This window comes from Gigantopelta aegis, chromosome 12, assembly GCF_016097555.1.
Source record: "Gigantopelta aegis isolate Gae_Host chromosome 12, Gae_host_genome, whole genome shotgun sequence".
Taxonomy (NCBI): Eukaryota; Metazoa; Mollusca; class Gastropoda; order Neomphalida; family Peltospiridae; genus Gigantopelta; species Gigantopelta aegis.
Window position 1 is genome coordinate 27,041,141 of NC_054710.1, and position 15,724 is coordinate 27,056,864.

The 15,724-nt window shown below is 38.1% G+C and overlaps 1 protein-coding gene across 1 annotated transcript in view; it reads left to right on the top strand.

Annotated features, from left to right (window-relative positions):
• Window positions 1-15,724, top strand: part of LOC121385934 — a 104,110-nt gene that overhangs the window by 26,517 nt on the left and 61,869 nt on the right. The window lies entirely within an intron of this gene.

Here is a 15,724-nt window from a genome sequence, read left to right on the forward strand (position 1 = left end):
TCAAAAGAGGCACATTCACATGTTACTATGTTTTTCATGATATGAAACAAGGCACAGTCACGTGTTACCATGTTTTTCATGGTACGCAATTAGGCACAGTCACATGTTACTATGTTTTTCATGGTATGAAACAAGGCACAGTCACGTGTTACCATGTTTTTCATGGTATGAAACAAAGCAGTTTCGTTCGGGAACCAGACACAAATGAACCAGGCATTTGGAACACCTCCAACTTGTATAGCCTTTTGTACAGAGTCTACATCTATTCCGCTTTTCTTGATGCAAGGGAAAGTGATCTGTTTTGTCGTAGCGGACGTCACTGACTGGTCCAGGCATCACTCGTTGCTTCTTTGCCGGCGGTGGTGTTAAGCCAGTAGAACCAGAAGGTCGACCACGTACAACCTTGTCTTTCTTCACTAATGCAGCAGCGACCATGCCCTGAAATTGTTTCAGTGGCATTGTCTTTACAGTAGCCAAATATTTGCAGTCACGGCGGTAGAGGAACCACGCATTTACCACTGCAATGGTTAGGGTATGGTAAAAAATGTATAAATACCATCTGTTACTCTTTAGTTGTCGCTTGTACAATGTGCACATCATGTCGAGCAGATCAACTCCACCCATTTTGGAGTTATAGATTCCAATTACTGCTGGTTGGTCTACATCAATGAAGCTTTTGGTGGATCTGTCATACCGTTTGATCTTGTTGACAGGGTCAGAGCCAACATAAGTGGACAGTAGTGTCACACATTTGTTGTCAAACCAGCGGACCAAAACCTGATTGGTTTTTGTCTTAATGACAGAATCAAATGCACCACGTCCCATTCGTTTCAGCTCTTGCTCTGATTTTAGAGGGGCTTAATGACAGCGATTGGCTCGGATGGTCCCAGTAAAGTGGGATCCACGCTCATTCAGTTCACTTGCCATGGCAATGTTTGTGAAAAAATTATCAGCAAATATTTTGTGCTGTTGGCCTCGAGGCAGAGATTCACATAGCTGTAGCACGACATTGCCTCCAACACCAAAGTCGCCTCCATAATCACCACTGATGCCAGTTCCTTTTCCTTGATAAACAGCAAAGTCGTGCAAAATCCTGATGAACTGCACCTTGCCCATAACTTGAAACCCCATTTCTTTGGTTTTTTTGGCAAATATTGCTTCAGAATTGAACGACCTTTGAATGCCACCATAATCTCGTCAATACTTTGATTTTCATCGCTGCTAACACTGTATTTTCTCTCAGTGAGTCAATCCAAGGCCTCAATTTCCAAATTCGATCGTTTTTTTATTCATCATTCACAAGATTGTTATCGACAAAATGTAAAAGAGCCTGAATTTTGTAAAAACGGTTTCTGCTCATGTTATCAGCAATAGGTAAAAACCTCAACTCATTGTCCCAGTATGAACTAACAGCTGGTATTTTTACAAGCCCCATATAGCAATAAATGCCAAAGAATAATTCAATTTCATCTTTTGTTACCTTGCTATTTATTCCATCTTTTTGCAAACCATATTTATTGGTCTCTGTTGCAATATTATCAATCATTTCATCAGTAACAAAATGTTTAAAATATTCTATTGGGGATTGATCCTTGGGCTCGGGTTCAATGGAACCAGAATCAAATTCAGTACTGGCCGAGGGTACGAAGTTTCTACGTCGTTCAAAACAATAACCAACTTGATGTTTTGTTATTCGTTTGTTATTTATCTGCTTAGCAGCATTGGCAAGTGTAGCTAACGGCTCGTCATCTGAAGAACTGAACTGACTTTCATGATCTGAACTGTCGCCACCGTTACTATCGTTAATTTCATCATCCTCATCACTTTCTGACAGCTCGTCACATTCACTGCCTGAATCCAGAACAGCAGCCAAAATGTCTTTGATATTTCGTGTTCGCTTGAACATCTGAAAAAATTAAAATAAAATTTAGTTTCCATTGCTTACCAATGTTGCACCTCAGCAACACAAAGTTGAACGTATCGTGCAAAATTAAAAAATTGCGTTGGTGGTTCAATAAATACTCTATATAACTTCTACAGTAATAAATAAATATCATACATACCTTTGACACTTTGGATTGATGATGTACATTCAAAAGTTTGGCTTGATCGTGCAGCTTCCAAACCACGCTGAACATTTGACGACGGCTGCCATTTTAGGATAGTACTAAAAACAGGACCAGACGCATGTAAACTGCATATGTTGCTCCAGTGCAACATTGGTAAGCAATGGTAAAATTTTAGCATTGCATATATACCAATGGGGCTAAGTAAGTACCAAAATCAAGGGGGCAAAATGTATGTTGCCCCAGTGCAACATGGGTAAATAGAGAGTTATATTTGCTTTATAATAGTGTAAAAGTGTAAATATAAAAGTGTGCCCCCACTTTTTTGCACCTTCCTACGCCACTGTTTAAGATGTTACCGACTAACAGACTTTTTAACGATTGTATTTAGGCCTACATATCAAATATATTTTTCTGCATAACATATTAGTGGCTGTATATTAAACGTGTTTCTGATCGTTTTTATATTTGTACTAGGTTAAATTTCATTTTATTTCCCAAAATATTTTTGTTTCGTACGTACGAAATTATTTGAAGACACAATCCAGTTTGGGCTTCTTACAAATATTAAGACGACCAGAAGCACGTTGAATATACAGACGCTGATATTCTAAACAAGAAACTATATTTAATATGTAAGTTTAACCATAGAAATATTTTATTAGTCGGAAACATCTTACAATGCAGCAAACTCAGGAATGTCCCTTTAAGAGAAACATCTTACAATGCAGCAAACTCAGGAATGTCCCTTTAAGAGAAACATCTTACAATGCAGCAAACTCAGGAATGTCCCTTTAAACACACTTTCTACACGGATATCCCCAAACAATAACGTCAGATATGTTATAGTAACGTTATGTAATAAAGAGTTTATACTCTTTATATATGTAATTATAGCATTCGTATTACGGGTTTCTGTTTTGGGGTACCTATGCACTTACTACGGCTCTTCGGACTAGGTCTGTAACTGTAATGTGCTATCAATATATAAATGCCACGGGTGTGAAAGCCCAAGATGTCTCAATTGCCCAAGATGTCCCACTTGGGGCATCTTGGGCCGAGACATGCCATATAAAATAAAAGTTTTAACTGCCACATAAAATAAAGATATTAAACCTTAGATTGTGATATTTGTTTTAACAATTTAAAAGCATGTGGAATTTTTTTTAACTGCACATGCATGATTATAGTACGTTTGTTTGAGATGCGAAGTTTCGTAGGGTCGATCCCCTTGTTGGGCCTATATGTTTTTCTTATTCCAACCAGTACACCACTAATGTTTTATCATAGGCTATATATATATATATATATATATATATATATATATATATATATATATATATATATATATATATATATATATATATGTGTGTGTGTGTATGTATGTATGTGTGTGTGTGTGTGTGTGTGTGTGTGTGTGTGTGTGTGTGTGTGTGTATATATATATATGCATGTATATATGTATGTATACATTTATCATATATTTATGTTTGAATATCTCTATTGTATGTATGTCGGTGTTTGACTTATACACATATATTCAACACATATATTCAATGACGCACTGGTTCAGGGGATATTAAAATCCGCAATTGGTAGGTCAGAACGTTATGCACTCAGCCAACTCCCTTTTCCGTGTGTGTGTGTGTGTGTGTGTGTGTGTGTGTGTGTGTGTGCGCGTGCGTGCGTGCGTGCGTGTGTGTGTCACCAAAATGAATGGTTAAACATGCTATAACAGTCACAAAATATACTGACCACTACATTTTTTTTTAATTTGCATCTTGTATCTGTGTGATGTTATTTGTCAGTCATTTCCAAGGCGACCTGTTATTGGTTGAAGTAAGAATAGCATCAGTGTGTCATAGCTGTTTATCAGACAAGCAGTTTGCGGCAGTCTGCCTCGATGTTTGTTCAGATATAACATTATTCATGGGTTTTTTTCCTTTCTCTCATTTATTATCATCTTTCTCTCATCCTTTCTCTCATTATACAGAATCTTTCAGTGCTCATATGAAATAATGACTTTTTTCAAAAGGTGAATAAGAGTGACTTTCAATAAAATGTGTTCAATTTATATTTTGAATAACATTTTTATATAATAAAATTATTCATGGGTTTTTTTCCTTTCTCTCATTTATATATACTTTTTCATATTTCTGTGACGAACGTTCATAGAATTATGCATTGCTCTTTAGTAGTAGTATAAAATTTTATAGTAAACTCTTTCATATGTGTTTTTATTTACTTGTGTACAACAGCCGTTAGCTAATATACGAACCTAATAATTATGATATTATCCGTTAGCTTAACCACTAGGCAACTAGTCACGTTATTTATTTATTTTCAGTCAAGATGCTAAAAATGATAATATGCATGCTGTTCCACACCCCCTTCCCCATCTTCCACGCCTCATACATTTTTATACACAAAGCACGTTTTCTCGCATATTTTGTATATCTGCAGACAGTGGGGGGCGGGACGTACCCCAGTGGTAAAGCGCTCGTTTGATGCGCAGTCGGTCTGTTATCGATTCCCATCGGTGGGCCCGTTGGGCCATCTCTCGTTCCAACCAGTGCACCTGGTATGTGCTATCCTGTCTGTGTGATGGTGCATATAAAATATTTCTTGCTGCATGAGGAAAAATGTTGCGGTTTACTCTGATGACTACGTGTCAGAATTCCCAAATGTTTGACATCCAATAGCCGATGGTTGGTTATTATATGTGGTTTAGTGGTGTCGTTAAACAAACCAAGCTTCTGCAGCCAGTATGGAGGTTGTACTATACCAAATAATATCCCATAGGCGACAATGTTCACGGGTGTGGTTAAAAACACTGTATGCAATATATGCACCAAACTATGACCAATAGATTCCACTTTTTTCAGTTACTACAATCCCTCCCTCAAAGTATTAACTGAAGAAAGTTGACCCTCTTATTGCTCTATCAACACTTCGGTGCACCTCGAACTTTGACCCAGCCGGATGTTATTTTGTTTAGTACTACCTGAAATTCAGCAGATACTTGTATGCCAATTGTGCCTAATTACAAGTGTAAACTGGATAAAGCCGCTGACCCTAACTATTATTTTAGACCGTGTAAAATAGTTTTCTCTAGAACATGTTTTTTGTTTCTTTGTTTGCTTCTTCTTCTTGTTTTTTGTGTGGTTTTTGTTGTTGTTGTTGTTGTTTTTGTTTTTGAGGGGTAGGGGTGGGGGTTCTTTTCTTTTTGCATTTAAGGTACACATCGCTTATAGAATTTTGTTTCAGTTATACATTTTTCTGGTAGCCATGGACATAGAAAATTAGGAAAAGCGGCTTTAAAGCAAACGTATCTCCGTTAAGTACAAACAAAACAGAATGGAGCGAAAATAGTAGTTTTAATAAATGTTCAATTCACACTCAAAACATGCATATTTTTCTTAACTCAAAACATGCATATTGTTACAAAAGTACAAACAAAACAGAACGGAGTGAAAATAGTAGTTTTAATAACTCTTCACTTCACACAAAACATGCATATTGTTAGCTCAAACTAAGTACAAACAAAACAGAACGGAGTGAAAATAGTAGTTTTAATAACTCTTCACTTCACACTCAAAACATGCATATTGTTAGCTCAAACTAAGTACAAAGAGAAGAGAACGGAGTGAAAATAGTAGTTTTAATAACTCTTCACTTCACACTCAAAACGTGCATATTTTTAGCTCAAACTAAGTACAAACAAAACAGAACGGAGTGAAAATAGTAGTTTTAATAACTCTTCACTTCACACTCAAAACATGCATATTTTTAGCTCAAACTAAGTTAATGACGTCCAAACCAAATGTCAATAATTTCAAACCACCTAAAGGAATCCTCTCGAAGAAACAACCACGAGTTGTACCATCTTCTGTTATTTATTATTCTTCTGATTTCTGCAACCAGACCACTTCCTCTACCCGCTGCACGGACAAGCCGTCCGACACTAACTGGCGTGGGCACATTTCTTAGAATAAGCACATTTATATACATTCTGGGCAATGGCAAAGAATCAACGACCGATCTGAAGAACATACTAACACTTTGTAAATAGAACCTACTACTGGGATCGTTGTCCAAGCAGAAATAAATTATAATTCTCTGCACTTCTCGTGGAAGGTATTCTGTGGTTAGTACTTCAGGAGGGTTCTCATCGGGTGGCAAGTTAGATCTGTTGGGTTGGAAATCGATTTCTTCATCAGATGATATTACACCGAGGTTCTCATCGGGTGGCAAGTTAGATCTGTTGGGTTGGAAATCAACTTCTTCATCAGATGATACAACACCGAGGTTGTCATCGGGTGGCAAGTTAGATCTGTTGGGTTGGAAATCAATTTCTTCATCAGATGATACAACACCGAGGTTCTCATCGGGGGGCAAGTTAGATTCGTAGGGAGGAACATCAACGTCATCAGATTAACCAGATCGGTCTTTTATCGTGGAGAGTAGATGCACTAGAACGTCACGTTTAACAGCCACACTGACGTAGTGTTCACCTTCATTTTCTGGAAAATAGCCCAAGGTTAAAGGGAAATATCCCAACGTTATCTGTCCCTGTCGGAGAAACAAGTGCTGTGTGTGCGAGGCCTCGTGCAGAAATGACGAGAAACTGTACGTTTAGCTTTTTGACAATGCTAACAGTGTGCAATTTCATTGTATTTCCTGTCTTATTTTTTTTTGTGTACAAATACGTTTGAAGACAAAATCCATGAATGGGCTTGTACGAATATTAAGACGACATGAAATATATTTGAATATACAGACACTGATATTCTAAACGGCGGAGTATTTAATATGACCTTGAATCGTAGAAATATTTAGCAAATCGGCAACTGATTACAATGCAGCAAGCTAAGGAATGTCCCTTGAGGATCGTAGATGACCTGAACTCCACCGTCCCTGTATATTAAACAAGTGCTGTGTCATTGCAAGGCCTCGTGCAGAAATGACGAGAAACTGTACGTTTAGCTCTTTTAACAATGCTAACAGTGTGCAATGATCGCCGTATGTGCTGTCTTGTTGCATTTGTGTCAAGTACGTGTGTATGTCTCCTTCAATGAATGGGCTGTATCTGGTGTTGAAATGTAGTTTACAAAGTCACAGACCATTCTGAGTGTTTATTTCACGGCGGAGTATTTCAGCTGACCTATGAATGGAGAAGAGCGATGCATATCTCTTGGTGCCTCTTGATGGATGCCTGACAAGGACCCGCTCTCCCTCCTTATAAACCGATAACCGGGTATTTCCGGAACACCATTTTATCATCCTATTTGAGCATCGACTAGAAGCTTCTTTAACTTTTTTTCACAATTCGACAACAATTTCGGCTCGTGTATACCTGAATTGGACACATATATCCAATGACTTCTTTTGGTAATATGTTGATGGCTTCCTGTATTTTGTGCAGATCCTTAGCCCAGTTGAAGCCTTGTTTCTTAGAAGAGCAATATTGGATTTTGAACCTCACACCTCTGTGGCTCACTTCACATTTTTCTTGTGACTGTGGATGGTATGGGCGGCTTCTAATCACTTTTATGCCTCTTTTGTCAAGTATCTTGGCGACTTCACCTTTAAATTCTGTGCCCTGGTCGCACTGTATTATCGTTGGCTGGCCATGTTCAGCGAAGACTTTTTCAAATTCTCTGGCAAGAACGGAACTTTTCTTTCGTTCCAGCGGTCTCAAGATCAAAAATCTTGGAAAAAAACATCCAATACCGAAACAATGTATTTGTATTCTTTCCCTTCATATATGACTTTATCTTTCATCATATTAATGAGGTCGACTTGCCACCTTTCGCCGACACGTGAAGCTGTAACTGGTACCGGGATTGCTTCATTGCAAAAATTAGCGTACATATGTTGGTATTTTGTGGAATTCTGTAACACACCTCCAACTTTCCGCCGGCTAACACATATGTATCTGTGTTTGAGCTGATGTTGTATTGGACGAGATCCACTACCATGGTTTTCTTCGAATTGTTTCATTACTAATTTTCGAACACAGTCCTTTTTCACCACTTCTTTTTGCTTGTAAAACAGCTTCCCGTTGTTGACTGAAAATTTTCATTTGTTTCTGTTGTACTGTTATTGCGTTCATCTGTATTCTAGATCTCTCTTTCAAAGCAACATTGAAATTTCCTTGTACTTTCTGAACGATTGTATCGTACTGTTCTTTTGAAAACGACAACAACCATGTGCGTTGCCGTTTCTGTCTCGTTGGCTTATCATCTATCACTTTTAATGTTGCTGATCTCCAGTTTAGCCTGCAAGGAGACAAATAATAATAATAATAATAATAATAATAATAACAATTGGATCGCGTCGGGGATTTGAAAGAGAACACACATATCGGTGAATGTGTAACGTGTATTCCTCCATTATAATTATGTGAAATTTGAGAAATGAATGGATTAATAGTTTGTTTTGAACCAACTACTGATGGTACTATATCCATTAGTGAAGGTACCGTCTAATAAAGTCATTGGGTTTTGTTATTAGAAAGGAAACATCTTTCTAGCATGGGAAACAGGGTAACACTTTTATGTTGGCAGAAAAACAGTTTATGTATGTGTAATAGCAGTATGTTTACCGTCATCCAAACGTGTTCCTGTACGGAGGTCCGATGGTATTACATGTCTTGGTGTCCAAGATATAGTCCGGACAAGAAAACAACAACAAACAGACGGACGGGGCGGGACGTATCCCGGTACTTTAAATCATGTCTGATGCGCTTTCGGTCTAGGATCGATCCCCGTCGGTTGGCTCATTGGGCTAAATTTAATTTCAGCCAGTGCACCACAATTGGTATATCAAAGGCAGTGGTATGTGATATCCTGTCTGTGGGATGGTGCATATAAAAGATCCCTTGCTACAAACGGAAAAACTGTAGCGGGTTTCCTCTCTATAAAACTATATGTCAGAATTACCAAATGTTTGACGTGCAATAGCCGATGATCAATAAATTTGTGTGCTGTAGTGGGGTCGTTAAACAACAAAACAAAAAAAAATCCTTTCAATGGTATATCAATGTTCTACCACCACCGTCGAGGTGTTATGCCTAATTATATATCATTAAGATTATAACTGCTCGTACTACATACCTCAATGAGAGCTATCACTCCCGCTCTCCATCACTTCCATGGGACTAGTTCAAGGAGAGTAATGTTTTGCCCCCCCCCCCCCCCCCCCCCCCCCCCCCCAGCCTGTGAATTTATATGGTAGTAATGTGTTAATATCTAAAATGCCCCCTCATGATATAAGTTTAGCAATAATAATAACTCCCCTCAATTTGTCTCATGTCGAGATCTGGTACTATGAAGTTCTCTCAAAATGCTCGTAAATTTTCGTTCATATACCAGTTCGTCATCAGAGTTCCAGAGACATCCGCGGGCTAAATGTACCATACTATATAGCCTATTGTTCAGGGGGTGTGAGGTGGGAAAGGTTAACTTTGACGTTAACCCAAACTGAAATCCCATATTTCATTTCAACTTATTTTCCAATTAAGGTTATATCACGCTGTCCTGGCACACACCTCAGCTATCTGGGCTGGCTGTCTGGATTAGTTGTTAGTGGTTGGTTAGAAATAAGGAGTAGTGCTCGTTAAAACTCTCTCTGGGTGGGAGCCGGTACCGGGCTGCGAACCCAGTACCTACCAGCCTTATATCCGATAGCTTAACCACGACATCACCGAGGCCGTTACAGTCGGTACCTGGATTCAGACATATTTTTGAAGTCACACCTGGGTCGGATGTAACATGCCTTTAATATAGTGGTGACTTTGAATGTAGGCCCTAAGCCAGGTATTGGTAATTTTGCGTATAGTCTTAGAGAAGAAACCTACTACATATTTCCACTAGTAGCAAGGGATTTTTATATGCACTATCCCACAAACAAGATAGCACAAACCACAGGCTTTGATACACCAGTCGTGGTGCACTGGCAGGAACTATAAACGGGCCCACTGAAGGGGATCGATCTTAGACCTACCGGACATCAAGCGAGCGCTTACCACCGCCCCGATCTTTGATATACTAATGCCTAAGGGTAACATGAGCGTAAATTCGGAAGAATTATATCGGGAAATCATAGTACATAACTCTTTTTGTAATTAATTATAACTGGGGTATTCTTCTGGGGATGGGCGGCATTATATATTATGGAATTAAAGGCACTGACATATACACGTATGTAAATTTTCCGAAAAACATCCTTTTTGGTTTCTCTTTTCTTAAAAAGTAATAATGTTTTACGAACAACTGTCTAACTTTCAAGCCATTGTGTGTCCATATAAATTTACTATGCATCTGTATTGTCATTCGAATAATATGTATTATTATGCTGCATAAATAAGTGTAATGTGCATATTATCTGGGTTTTTTTGTTTTGTTATACTTCTTAAACAAATTTGGAACAAAACATAAAAATATAGTATATATTTACTTCTTTACTATTACTGTCACGGAAAATTCATGTACAAATTAATTGATGTATTATTGTATTAAGGCTTAAAAGTTGAGTGTTTCCAGGAACCAAAGAAAAAAGTCGGCCGAACCCATTTTTTCCCTTTTTTGTTTCGATTAAAAAAATTAATATATAGGTGAAAAGAGTAAAAATGTAGTTAAAGATAATTTTAAACGCCAACCGATCATACCTAATTGTTGTTTTTTTCATAACGTTCCTGGCAACGCACATTTTAAAAAACCCTAACATAGCATACTGTTAAAGACGGATACACTAGTTTCAGCCCGTGAAAATGTACACTAAGTTTAGTTAATATACAATCATGCAACACATCTGGATAATGTTATAAGAGAGAGAGAAGCTATTTAGCGTGTGATGTTTAAACAGGTAAATACCATCAAAAAAAAACAAGACCTTGTCTCGATAACCATTATTTCTAAGACGAACTTGCATTTGTAGAATTATATATTTAAAAAAATGCATTTCAGGCTATTATAGAAATCTGGTTGACCAGAACCACTTCAGGTGTACGAAAATAAATATTCTAAATAATTTTTAAAATGTTAAAAATGACGTTAAAAGTAAAACAAAAAAGTCAGATTGTTTAAAAACTAGGGTTTGTCACTTTAAAACAAACTTAATACAAATATGTCAATTGAGCAATCTACAGAACAATATTTGATAATACTTATACAAATTGTAAATAAAAATAGAGAATAATAGTATACTGTACCTTTTTCTAGCTGTTGACACTGCTGATCTCCAGTCTCGGAATGACCAATCTTTTCTCAGCACTAAATTAAGTAAACACATAACTCAGCAATGGCCTTCCAGTTGGTCCGATCGACGGCAATCTTCAAAAGCTGTACGTTTGATGCAACCGACAAAAGAATAGTAAAATGTCCAGGGGTGTGTATGTAGTGGAAGTGGGGGTAACACTTGTTTCATATTGCATCCTTGGCACCAGGGGAGGTATATATTTAATTAACTTAAAAAGACAACATACAATCAAATTCACCGACTAGGTTATATACTTTGGAAGTTAAAGAAAAAACTGGACCCTCTCTCTCTCTCTCTCTCTCTCTCTCTCTCTCTCTCTCTCTCTCTCTCTCTCTCTCTCTCTCTCTCTCTCTATATATATATATATATATATATATATATATATCTATATCTGTCCCTATCTCCCTCCCTCTCTCCACCCTCCCTTCCTCCGCTCCCTCCCTCTCTGTCTCCCTCCCTCCCTCCACCCTCTCTCTGTGTGTATGTGTGTGTAAGTTAAAATCCGAACATACATACAAGAGAGATATTCAAACAGAAATATATACACATGTACATATGAGCCAGTGCCAGTTATCATATGTCCACATCTTCAGGTACAATAGGAGCGGAATCTAGCTCAGTCGGTTGAGTGCTCGCTTGAGGTGCCACGGTCGCAGGATCGAACCTCCTCAGTGGATATCTTCCATTGAGCTATTTTCCGTTCCAACTAGTGGTCCACAACTGGTTCACCAAAGGCCGTGGTATGTGCTGTCCTGTCTGTGGGAAAGTGCATATAAAAGACGCCTTGCTGCTTATCTTCTGTTTATCGTAATAAGTAGATTTTGACCCTCAAAACATAGATTCGAATATCAATACCATTTTCAAATGACAAATAGAAGCTGAGAAACATAAGTCTATTCATTTTGGCGGCCATCTTGGATTTCATTATCAATTGTTGTCTTATGCTGTTGTAGTTTGTAGAAATCAATTCTCCGACACTCAAAACATATATTCGGACATCAAAATCTACTTCTTACGATAAACAGAAGATAAGAAACAGGTTTCATTAATTTTGGCGGCCATCTTGAATTTCATTAAAAGTTGTTATGTTATACTAATCTAGTGTATAGAATTCAATTCTCTGACCTTCAAGACATATATTCAGAGACCAAAATCATCTGCATACATAAAGCAGAAGCTGAAAACGTTATGTTTTAGTAATTTTGGCGGCCACCTTGGATTTTGCCACCTGTCGGAGTTAGCCCACATTTTTGAGAAGGTCACCCCCTCTAATTTTATTAAGAAGGTATTGAAGTTGTGAAAAACACCTCCAAACCTTGGTCCCCGTGAATTGGTCACGGAATCCTTTTATTTTGCCTCTACTATATATGTTTCTGCTTCAACACACTATTCATCAGTTGGGACATTTTGGGCTGACTTGGTACATAATTTTTAGAATTGGGACATCTTGGGCCGTTGTCCGGCCCAAGATGTCTCAATTGGGACATCTTGGGCCGCTGTCCGCCCAAGATGTCCCAAGTGGGTCATCTTGGGCTTTCACACACGGGCGTAGGAAGGTGCCAAAACGTGGGAGAGGAGGGGCGCGCGCGCGCACACACATACATTTATAAATATATAAACAAACATCGATGCTGCTAAAAAGTGGGTGACACATGCCCCGTGTCCCCCGCTTCTTACGCCAGTGAATGCGTTGATATCTTTAGATAATTTTACTTCTATAAACATCAACAATAAGTATGAGAAATCGACATTGATTAATATATACCTTTCCTGTGGGTTATTAAGAAAACTGAATGAATTAGGTTCGAACATTGTGTAGCTGGCATTGTGAAAATATAGCGCATGATCTATGACGTCTGTTGCCATATCTGTAGTTGACATCGTCACAGACGCGGTGTGTTTTGTCACATTCGATTCAATGCGTTTCATTTTGGATTGGCACCATACTCGCCGAACCCAGACCCAGACCTGGTGTGTTTTGGGCCTTACATAACAGACCATTTCAGAGTTATTATTTCCGATTATTTCCGGGTTTTATTCTTTTGACAACGGGAATCGAGTACATGTCATGTATGTCCAAATCAACATTGAACTCTCACCTGGAAGTGATCTGTGTAGTGAGACCTTAAAGTCTAGTGACCGATTTTGTCAAACTTGGTTTGAAGTCATTTTGATAATTTGGGTCATTTACACCATGAAAAGCTATACTAGAGCCGTGTAACTTATGAACTCTAACCAATACACCAAAAGATAGATGCACCATACCATCCAATAAAACTTCATATCACATTGTTACTCCTTGGTCATGCACACAATAGATGGCCACCAAACAAGCAGCCATTATATGGTAATGTATGACCTTGTTGGTAGTTCTGATATGGGGAACATACAAAGAAGCTAATTATCTAGTTAGTTCATTAAAAATATTAGTTTCCATCAATTGTTGCTATGGGCAACAATTGTTTCATAATGAAGTGTTGAAATCCTGTTTTTTTCTGTATATTTCAGCATGAAGATCCACATATTATTGATGGCAGATACAAATTCTACTTTCATAGTAGAATACTATGTTATATATTCACAATACCATCAAAACTGTTTGTCACTATGACTGTACATTCGAAAACAATCATTATGCACAAAATCACAGAAATTAGGGTGAATTTGGATATTGACCTTGTGACCTTGAATTTTGACCTTTTACAGTGAGAAACTCAGTATTAGACACTCAGATCAATTTATTTATTACATGTAAGAACACTAGAATATACATTTTGACACACACACCCCTAAAAAATAAAAATAAATAAAATTGAGATGTTTGCAATATTTACCCAAATAGGGCCCCCATACACTTGGCTGAAATCCACATCGATGTAATTACCTTTTATAAGGATGCTACACTGGTACATTTTCATTTTGGCTTGCTAAACTTTGCTAAATTTTGGGATAAACAGTAATTTCATGTTTTACATTATGGTCTCACTACACAGATGTCATCTGCCATTGAAACCCATGTTTAACTGCCCAACTTCAATCGAAGATTGCCCATAGAACGGGTTCTCGTTGGCACTAACAACACACACCATTGCGAACATACATTATATAAGCATTTATATTCACTCCAAAATTGTGAACATTTCCGTCTCAGTTTTTTGCTATATGACCGCATCTGGCTGTAGTACCGGTCCGAACAGGTGGTTCATTAACCGATTCACTTCGGCTGTCACTTGCGCTATATACCCATGTCCCAAAAGGTCGATGCACAATATTACAAAATAACATGGGCAAAATACAGCCAGAAGGCTTACCATTAAACATACATATTGTTTTAATTCTTCACCATTTCCTAGAAGTGAATATGTGAACCATAACGTGTGCCACAATTAGGAACTATAGTGGACCGTCATCAATCAACTCTCACCTGGAAGTCATCTGTGTAGTGAGACCTAACGTCAAAAACCAGGCAACGATGTTTGCAGACTAAAAGCTACAGCAGCAGGCCGCCTTTCCGCCTCTAGGGGCAGACAGTTAACTGCTACTAGCTGTTAACAAGAGTTTACCTTTAATAGGAAGCACGGATAGACCAGTGGAGAAAAGGAAAGAAAATCAATGCTAGTTAACGATACACCAGTTGGTGTATTAAACAAGTTTTGGTTTAGGCTTCACGAACTAACTAACAACTAACCCATTGTCATGGACAGACAGCCTAGATAGCTGACAGCGTGCTTGAACCTTAATTGGATATAAGCACGAAAATAAGTTGAAATGAAAATGAATGTTTAGGCTTGGTACGACCCCGACCTAATATCACCTATTAGACAATGTACTAATTGTCTAATAGGTGGATATTAGGTCGGGGTAGCCTAACCAACACAAAATGGGATGGGTATAGTAAAAAAAGAAAAAAAAAAGAATCAAGGCATATACGGTCGTGGTCTAAAATAGGCTACACTCGCGGCGGGGTGTTACAGGTGGCCCTCCTTTAGAAAACAGACAAACTAACACAACCCCCACGCCCACCCCATCAGGGTTGTTTTGTTGTTGTTGTTGAGTGTGTGGTTTTTTGGGTGTTTTTTTTTGGGGGGGTGGGGTTGGTTTTTGGTTGGTGTTTTTTGGGGTTGGTTTGGGGTTTTTTGTTGTTTTATTTGCTATCAGTATAATGTTAGATATTATTAGCTTCTACCAGCACTAACAGAGGCCGCCTTTCCGCCTCTAGGGGCAGACAGTTAACTGCTACTAGCTGTTAACAAGAGTTTACCTTTAATAGGAAGCACGGATAGACCAGTGGAGAAAAGGAAAGGAAAGCAATGCTTGTTAACGATACACCAGTTGGTGTATTAAATAATTTTTGTTTAGGCTTGGTACGACCCCGACCTAATATCCACGTATTAGAC